The following is a 10,472-nucleotide window of genomic DNA, read 5'->3' on the forward strand; positions in this document are numbered from 1 at the left end:
GAGGGAGAGACGCTGAATGAAGCCGTTTACACAGATACACTGCAGACAAAGTCCAGACTATAGTTGTTATTTCACACATGTAGCACACAACAGGAGACTCTCCGTGTCAGACGAGTTCTCACGCGCTGACTAAACTCAGCTGATAACGTAGCAGCGCGACGAGTCCTTGCTAGCTAAGCAGCTAAACTTAGCGCCGCTCCGTGTTGAGATCCCGCCCTGTGTGGGTCACTACACTGTCATTGGTCAGGCGCACACGCTGTTAACGATACCATTGGCTGTAGAGTGTGACAATCTGTCAATAAACATCCGCCAACAGTTCTCCGACGGTCTACATTGATCTCACAAGTCGCCTCTGTTAAGTTTGAATGACGGAAATCCGTCGTAGCGACGGACAACTTTAATCCATGCTGGCCCCACCGGGCCAGGGCTTGGAGCGTTCTGGTGGCCCTGACAGTTTTAAAAGTACGTCCGGGCCACCGGGCCATTTGTGTTGTCGACCCCTGCACACAAAAACAGCTGTGTTACATAATTGTGGGAGCATACAGCATAATGCCTGACAGTAAATATAGTTATATATGGTATGTCTGCTTTTAGTCATGTTTCAGAGTTTCTTCTAGCAACTGACACTGACTGAACATCTCTGTCTTCTAAAGATTTTGTTTGCATACAAAAAAAGTGCAAATTCTCTTGGAAATGTTGCTGCTAAGCTACGTAACTAATGTAACTAAATGTATGTTAGTTATTTTATCCCAAACCATGATGTTTTCCATCACCAAGCCAAGTAGTTTTCTTCCCTAAACTAACCAAACCGCAAGAATATGTGAGTCAAGTATGTCTTTTGTTGGTTCACTGCTATGGTCAGGTATTTATGCGAATGGTGATATATGCTGTTTTCGTATTCACAGACAATTGACCTACAGTATACGTCGTTTAGGTACGAGGATGTGAAAGGGCCCTAAGCTGTCACACTTTGACACGTCAGAAAATGTAATGGGCAAAAACCAAATTGATTGTTTACAAACCCATTTTGTAGGAGAAGTCGTTGGACTGAAAGAATGCTGGTTTAACGTGAATTTAGTACTGCAATTTTCTGAGAGACCACCTTCTCTTAGGTTAGCCTGATTTGCTAAAAATACCTAAAACTCAGACACCTCTTTGCCCATTTATTGTGGATCCAAAGGTTTCTAGTCTCATGAAGGCCCATAGTGTGCCAGTTCTACACCAAAATTAGTGTCTATATGTGTATGTATGTATGTATTTGTATAAACACACTTAAAAGTAGGCAATCGACTCCTTTCACAGCACCAGTGACTGCCCATTTTTTTTAACATCCTAAATTCAACGTTTTTTTACAGAGCTGATGAAGGAAGAAGGTAAGGTGTGAGACATCTTGCTTCTTTCACATCTCTGTTGAGAGTTTCACATGTGCAGTGACCAGACAGCTGACAAGGCTCTTGTGACACAGAAGTCACTGACAATGTAACGGTTACTTTCTCTTTCAGTGCCGACTGAACGATGTTCGAGCGCTGCTGAACAAAAAGGGATAGATAATATTATAATTAGCCACAAAGGTGTTGTGTTTTCATCACAGCCTATCAGAGCTGGACCCGATAAACACCTGTGACTACTGCAGAGTCATTTGATGCAGGAGTGAATGCAAAATGTACCTACTACATTAAAGACAAAAGTCAGATGTCAGTGGGTTTTTTACCTAGTGTGAAAGTGGTATTACAGTATCTGTAAAAAATGTAGTTTTCATGACCACAATATACAGCTCATATACCTGTGTTTTACACTGTGTGTACTGTATAATACCTTAGATCAGTTTACCATTCAGCAGTAAAACAGCAGCTCAAGGTGAGTGTGTTCTTGATTGTCCATATGCAAGAGGTATAATTAGGTTCCCCACATGCTGCTTAACAGCACACCTCAGCCTCATGAAGCTCCTGGTTTACCATCTGAATACCAATGGCCATCTGCATTAATATCGGTCGCTTGTTTTCAGAGGACTTTAGTCTATATAGTATTAGGAGCAATTTAGAAAAGTCGCTGCCAACTTAATAGCTACAAACCACACCACACACGAAATGAAAGTGAAAGCTCTCCATATGCTTCACATAATACTTGTCTCTGCAGTCTACATGAGGGTATTAAAAAATGAAGACAGAACAAGAATAGAGAGAGAAAAGAATAGAGACACAAACATGAGAGACAGTGGCGCAAGCGTTGTATCCAAGTGGCATTAGATCCTGTTAAATTCATTTTCGTCTGACCACACATTGAGTTCGTGCCCCGGGGTGAGGAGAATGTCCATTTTGCATATAATTTTACTACCTATGAGCCAGGACCAGGGCAAGATCCCCTGCATACTGCAAACAGGCCACTCATTACAGCCCTCTGTATTACAGGGCACAACCTCTGGCATACTGTCATAGCAATCTGCCCCGCACCGCCATAAATAAATTCCAACTATGCCCCCATTATCAGCTCATGTCAATGAGAACAGACAAGGCGTGGACTTCAAAGACTGTGGTATAAATGTATATTGGATCCACTGGAGATGGGAGTCCAAATGAAGGGGGCGGGGGTTGACTGGATCACAGACGCTGTTGCTCTCAGCACTGAGATAATTCACTTAATATGCATTGCTCTGTCTTATTTCCTTCAGCCCCCTCGCCCTCGTCAGCTTGGCCTAGTTTGACTGTAGCAGCAACATTGTTAACCTCTCCAGTCCCGTTCATTCCTTCCACTGTGTTGAACTTCAGGGTTACAGAAATAGGTCAAGCAGTTCATTGGAGTCTGTGTCAAATCGAAGTGAAATTTGAAGCTGAAGTATCACAAGGCTGGGTACAATCACTCCAGCCCCTTCAAAGGGGTATTTATGGAAAACCCCTGTTTACAGACAGGACTGTTTTTAGATTATTGAGCGTTTGCCAAAGAGAGGCTGTACTTTCTTTCATTGCTTCAGGCTAGTCCCAACTTTTTTGGTTGTCTGTTGAGATAGAAATGGAAGTTTTCAGTGTTTGATTAATGATATGTCATCTCTTATATGGTTCAGTCACATCCAGATGAGGCGTAACCAGAAAGCATCTCCTCGAATTAGCTGTATGCAGCTAACGAAAAGTCGTCATCGGGGCCACAACCCATCCAGTCAGTGTCGACCTGCCTCATTGGTCATCAGAGTGCTGCATCATTGGGCCTCAGCCAAGCAGGTGTCAGGCTAGCCTTTGGGGGGCTCTCCTCACGGTCCAACAGAGCAGATCCATCTGCTGCAAAGTGACAAGCCGTAAGTGCTGTGTTGGGTCCATGTATAAATCCCCATTAGGCTCGGATGTTACCTGTGAGAGTTGGTTATTGACCTACTGGGCGTTGGCTTGAAAACAATATCAATCTCATTTGGGGTTATGAGGACTAATATCAGCTGCAGGTAAGTTAATGTACACCCAGTGATCATCTGCATCCAGGAGGCCCTGCTTCTAATATGCACTCAGTCGTAGTTGGAGAGCTTCTCTGTTGTGCAGTGAGCTGCTAAAACAGGAGCGGAGTCTATTTCTGCCTCCATCCATCCCCTTATTACACTCATTACAATTAGTTGTGCCCACTCTATAGCTAAAGCCCTGGAATAACACTTACTCATGGCAAATTACAGATTAACAAAATGTTAGAGCCAATTAGATTCTCATTTCATCAAATGTGTCTTAATTGTAGGATCGGCAAGGGTCACTAAAAGTTTCACAGTGGTATGGTATTTAGGGTATTGTATTGCTCTCTTATTTTGTGTCTTTACTGTGCATGTTTTTAACTTCTTCCTGTATACTCTCTTGCACCTCTTGCATGAGTTTAGTTTTGGTTAAGGGTATATCTCTTATTTCCTTTACTCTGGCTATGTACAGCTTGTACTGATTTTAGACACCTAAAAGAAGTCCCACCTAAAAAAAATATATATATATCTGCTTAAGAGTACGCTGTGTTTTTATAATTTTTGGTACTTGACAGCATTTTCCTTTGGCACTAGATTTTGCACATGCGTAGGAATATGAACATTGTACAGTTGAAGAAGTGGTGAACCTCAGCCCATCTTTGCTTGTCAACAACTGAGCCTTTTGTGGATGGCCCTTTCATACCCACTCATGATATTATCACCTGTTACCAATGAACCTGCAGCAGTAACATTAATTAAAAACATCAGATATAATATTGGCTATGTCTCAATAATTATTTTAGTTATTCTTAATAGCTGTCATAGGTCAGATTCCAACATATCCGGGTTGAGTAAGTTATAGAATTAAAGTATAGTGGCATGGTGCTGAGGATGAATTGTGGGGTCTCACAGCCTGAAGAAAGAAGCTGCTCTGTAGTTTCATGGTGCGGCACTAAAATGAAGTTTATTTTATTTCACCATCATCATCTTTTGTCCAAAGGGCCTGGCTTAATTCACAAAAAAATGAAAGTTCCTTGTAGAAGCTTTAAACACCATATAATGTCTTTGCTCTGTTTCAGTTGAGCTTATGTCAAAAAGCAAGTGCAAATGATCACATTATTTTTTATTTATGTTTTACACAGTGCCCTGACTTCGATTAGGTTGTATATTTTTGGAAACCACTTTAAATGGAAATGACTTGCTTTTTTAATCAGTCAGTATTCAGAGACCTAAAAGAGATCAAATAACTTGCAATCAGCTTTCCAAGGTCAAGAATAAACTTTAAATGTCAACTTTTAAGTCAACATGCATAAAATATATAAATATATCAGTGTATATACAATATATTTTATATCATGAAAACTTCATGGCAGCTGCTAAATACTACTACTACTACATTTTGTCAGCTCCTTTTTCTAAGTTTGAAAATTAACATAAAATCTCAACTTGCACTTATAAGACGTATGACTTTTTGACAAGTTGACTTGACTTGAAAATTGGATTTATTACAACTAGCTTGCAACTTGATGTGAACTTAAGGTCCTTTCAGACATAACTTGACAATGGTACCACTGTACTCCGAAAGCCATTCTTACGAGAGCGGCTAGCACATCTCAAATCAAATGGCGTCGTTCGGACGAAATTAGAATCTAATTTCGTCCGAACGACTTCAAGTGACACCATAGTTATCTGGGTGAGTAAATGATAATATTTTATGCTAGAAATATGGTCCAGGTTGTAAAAAACGGTAGTTATCCTTTAAGAAATGGGACGGAATAATATCGTAAGCCAATTAAGAAAAGGGGAGGAAATTGTTGATGAGTTGTTGTGAGAAGGCTCTCCAGTTTGTTAGTGGGCCTGTAAAATGTCAGATACTGACATTCAAAGGTCATCTGAGCATGTCAGTACATTTGATTTGAGATTAACATACTACATGATCTCGAGTTGATGTGAAGCTACAAGAGCAAGAACACAATGTCAATCAAACATATGACCTCTCAAACAGCGATGCATCACCAAAAGCTCTGTCTGTCAAATCCTTGTTTATAAAGAGCATTCATATATGAAACCTGAAGAGGGGAGTAGAAGGAGGAAGAAGAGAGAAGCAGGAGGTATGTTGTGTAGACTCTACTTTTCATGTACCCAGTATATTTGATTGGAAGTAACCTAACAGAGAGTGAAGAGAATTAAGCTGTAATACTGTGTGGGAAATGTTCAGTCCCTGTGGTGCTGAGTTTGAGCAGCTTTTTCCTGACAGTTTTGCCTTGACTACTTAAACACTATTCTCGGAATCCTTCCTCACCTGGGGGTGTTGGCCTTCCCTGCGGGGAGTGATTGGCTTTAAAATGAGATGCCAGAATTCTCACCTTAGTGGAGCTCAAACAGAAAATAGACCACACATGTTCCAGAAAAGGATGTGACAGTGTTAAGAAAACTGGGCCTCGCTGCTGTTTGATGCAGTCTGAATTGTGTGCTTGCTCGGGCGAAAGATGAAAAAACTAATGTCGTGCCGGAGGTCAGAAAAGGTGATCCAAATTCTTTTTGAAAATTGATACAGACCGCTCAACAATTCTTCAATGTACACTATAAAAAAGTAGTGTTCATGGCATGTAAACAGCTTTCTAGTAAGAATTCCACAATGCACTAATGCAATCAATGCATGCGTTAATAGAAGAAAAAAGGCATGCTATGGTACAGAGAAAACGATTGAATACACTGTATATAATATAGGGTGCTGTAAATAAGTGATTAAGGGTGTGATTTCAGACACAGCCAAGATTAAAACCTCAAGTGCAGCGTGTTATTTGACGTCAGGTCATTCCCAAAGCACCCATAAGACAAGTCATATGAGGGACCATGGCTTTTCAACATTTGTAAGGCTGACACCACTGGATATGTTTTAACTAGCACGTATGTGGCGACAAAAGCATATTGTTGACTGGAGGTTGGGACATCTCTAGCCATGTTTGTGCAGTGGCCAAATGATAGTACCTAAATCTAACCAGTTCATCAGCACTGTGTTGTCACAACATAAGAAATGTAAAGTTGCAACATAAAGAAATGTTAAGTTTCAACATATCACTGGTTTTGTACAGAAGTGCATTGCCAACATTTATTCTGACAATTGGGTTGCACAGAGGATGCTGGTATGGTGTCTGTGTCAAACAACTGTTATATTGTATGACAAGACTTTGTGGGAGTCTTTGATGGCAACCTTGTTTGGATCCTGAAATTACGAACTTACGGTTCTGTAATGTATTTTTCTGTTTTTCTGTTACTCTTTTTTTAATATTTCTAATGCCATACATGTCCGTCTCCATCTGGATAAAGGGTGGTGGAGTGGGAAAACACTAATGTAACAAGTCGAGGACTTTGTTACATCCCTGACAATATTATTCAATATACAGTACAGACCAAAAGTTTGGACACACCTTCTCATTCAAAGAGTTTTCTTTATTTTCATGACTATGAAAATTGTAGATTCACACTGAAAGCATCGAAACTATGAATTAACACATGTGGAATTATATACTTAACAAAAAAGTGTGAAACAACTGAAAATATGTCTTATATTCTAGGTTCTTCAAAGTAGCCACCTTTTGCTTTGATTACTGCTTCGCACACTCTTGGCATTTCCTTGATGAGCTTCAAGAGGTAGTCACCTGAAATGGTCTTCCAACAGTCTTGAAGGAGTTCCCAGAGATGCTTAGCACTTGTTGGCCCTTTTGCCTTCACTCTGCGGTCCAGCTCACCCCAAACCATCTCGATTGGGTTCAGGTCCGGTGACTGTGGAGGCCAGGTCATCTGGCGCAGCACCCCATCACTCTCCTTCTTGGTCAAATAGCCCTCACACAGCCTGGAGGTGTGTTTGGGGTCATTGTCCTGTTGAAAAATAAATGATGGTCCAACTAAACGCAAACCGGATGGAATAGCATGCCGCTGCAAGATGCTGTGGTAGCCATGCTGGTTCAGTATGCCTTCAATTTTGAATAAATCCCCAACAGTGTCACCAGCAAAGCACCCCCACACCATCACACCTCCTCCTCCATGCTTCATGGTGGGAACCAGGCATGTAGAGTCCATCCGTTCACCTTTTCTGCGTCGCACAAAGACACAGTGGTTGGAACCAAAGATCTCAAATTTGGACTCATCAGACCAAAGCACAGATTTCCACTGGTCTAATGTCCATTAGCTGCTTTTTTCTTGCCATAATGCAAATTCTAACAGTCTATTCAGTAGGACTATCAGCTGTGTATCCACCTGACTTCTGCACAACACAACTGATGGTCCCAACCCCATTTATAAGGCAAGAAATCCCACTTATTAAACCTGACAGGGCACACCTGTGAAGTGAAAACCATTTCAGGTGACTACCTCTTGAAGCTCATCAAGAGAATGCAGAGTGTGTGCAAAGCAGTAATCAGAGCAAAAGGTGGCTACTTTGAAGAAACTAGAATATAAGGCGTATTTTCAGTTGTTTTACACTTTTTTGTTAAGTACATATTTCCACATGTGTTAATTCATAGTTTTGATGCCTTCAGTGTGAATCTACAATGTCAATAGTCATGAAAAGAAAGGAAACTCATTGAATGAGAAGGTGTGTCCAAACTTTTGGTCTGTACTGTATCTTTATTTTATCAATATATATGAGAATGTCATAAAAAGGTAAAACTAAAAGAGATGATGCATGTTGATGCTGGGAAATGATAAGTGCGTAAGCTTGGTGTGATGTGCATCATGATGCCACTTTGTCTGGCCTTGTTGGCCGTGTTTTGATGTGTGTCATTTGTCTGGTGTAAAACAGATCCGATGAAAAGCTGCAATAATTATTTGTAGATTATTCAGAGTGACTTGAGCAATGTGTTTGGTAAGACATGATTCTTCTGAGCTTTCAAAATGTCCATTTTGGCACCAGAAAACTGTCTCTAGAAAATCCATTAGACATGAGACCAAAGCTAGCTGGATAGCTAAATACCATGAAGCATAAGTGAGAAATCTTTCTGTCATTTTGGTGAACTGAACCTTCAAATTTGTTCTGAACAAAAACTAGTTCCAGACTGAAATACTGCCACTGCCAAGTTTCAAAAAGCACATCTGATGGATCTGGTGGAATTTAAGGGTAAGGTAACAATGGTTCTAATTCTACGTGATTATACAATAATGAAAATATAATTGTGAATTTTCTATTCCATTTCTGCCCATAGATCATCCTTAATTCCCCTAAATCCTGTACACTGACCTTCATCATCACTTGGAAAGCACTACACTTATGTAACAGGGTAGACCTGTATCACTAATAGATTTTGTGTATTTTGTTTGGCACTAGTGGTGGATTTTGTGGTGCATGTGTGGGTGTGGCTTCACAGAGTGAGTGTGTGTGCAGTGATCTCATGGTGATGGGCTAACCTGAAACAGGTGTGCTGGGCATGATGAAACAGCCAGCTTAACTACCCCCACACACACTCTCCTTCAGTCTCCCTCTGCTGTTCTTTGTGACAGGTACCTGTGTGCATGTGTTCTGAGGCCTCTCTCTACCTAGGACACTGTAAGTTGAATGTCTTATCTTGTGTTGAGTCTCCCTCTGCTCTTCTTTGTGACAGTGTGTGGTGTGTGACATGGGCTGGAGTAAGCTTAGGACGGCGGGTCGGACTGGAAGCAACTGCAACGGCTGAGCAGCAGCAGCACCTTGCAGCCACACAGAGCTGAGTGCCCCAGTCATCAGCAGCACAGCATGCGGCGTCAGCAGCTGTAGTACAGCCACACCGAGCCAGTGCATCGGTCGACCAGCCGGATCCAGCCTGCCAGCCTGGTGACAGTGAAGCCCAGCCACTCACCAGGTCACACAGAACCCACACCTTCAGCCATCCCTCTCTAGTATTTTTTTTTAAATGAATTTCCCCTGGACTTAATTAACTTTTTAGAAATTTATGAATAATAAAGGACTCATTTAAATTCTATCTGTCTTGTTGTTGTCTTGCCCACTATCCACTGGCTGGTCAATTACTCGAACTGTAAGAACATTTTACACTTATACTTGATTTTAGGTTTTTTTTTTTTTTTTTTTTTTTTGTAAATATGTTTATTGATTTTCTGGAAATGTTTTAGATTTTCTTAGTTTTTGTATCCAGACTACGGAGCCCTGGAGGTGACATGGATGTGTTTTTTTTTTTTTCACTCGTGCATGCAAGTTACTATCTTGCACATGCAAGATACAGTAAGACGCGCAAGATGGATGAACGCATCCATATGAAATGGACTAAAAGAGCGGTCATGCCCTTATGAAAAAGAAGTTTATTCAAGTGTGCTATTAGTATACTTCTTTTAAACTAAAAAATAAGAAAGCATGCTTTCAGTATACTTTTTATGTACTAATCAGAGAGATACTTAACAAAATTATATAAGTATACTTGGCTTATACTGACAAGTATACAGAAAAGTCTAAGTATATTTGGCCTATACTTGTACTTAATCTTTTGATCGAGATATACTTAAGAAAAGTATAATTAAGTATTCTTGCAGAAAGTTTAAGTATACTTGGCTTGTAGTTGTGCTTACTCTTATGATTAGCCTATTAAATACTTTTGCACACATATTGGCTTCTTTGAGGTAGTACTCCAGCATGTTTTACATACTATCTTATAACTTACATGTTAAAGTTTATAGTAACAAATGAGCTTTGGGGTGGAATAGCTTAGAGTAATGTGCACAAGTGGAACTGAAACGGATCTTATATGTACACAGTGTTATAAACCCACACAGAAACGGATAAACATTTGCCCGATTTTATTGACAATTCTTCCAAGGTGTGAGAGTATTGTAACAGACTTCAGAGTCATACTGCCAACTATTATAAGCCATTACCAGAATATGAATACATTTATATTTAAATCTCATCACAAAACATTAAGTCTCTCATCTCATCACAAATGGAGCAAGTCCCTTATGTAATACATAAATCATTGGCTATAACACGACTCATGATTGCTCTTTTAGTCCATTTCATATCGATGCGTTCATCTATATGTATCTCGTACACGCAACTTACTGTATC

The 10,472-nt window shown here is 40.3% G+C and overlaps 1 long non-coding RNA gene across 1 annotated transcript; it reads left to right on the forward strand.

Moving 5' to 3' along the window:
• The first annotated feature begins 730 nt into the window (after positions 1–730).
• Positions 731–9,335, forward strand: LOC311259535. Its single transcript, XR_014622915.1, has 3 exons — positions 731–820; positions 3,059–3,286; positions 9,022–9,335. It is a non-coding gene; the product is annotated as an uncharacterized lncRNA (long non-coding RNA).
• Positions 9,336–10,472: the final 1,137 nt, after the last annotated feature.

This window comes from Pagrus pagrus (genome assembly GCF_965226575.1).
Source record: "Pagrus pagrus genome assembly, chromosome: 7".
Lineage (NCBI taxonomy): Eukaryota > Metazoa > Chordata > Actinopteri > Spariformes > Sparidae > Pagrus > Pagrus pagrus.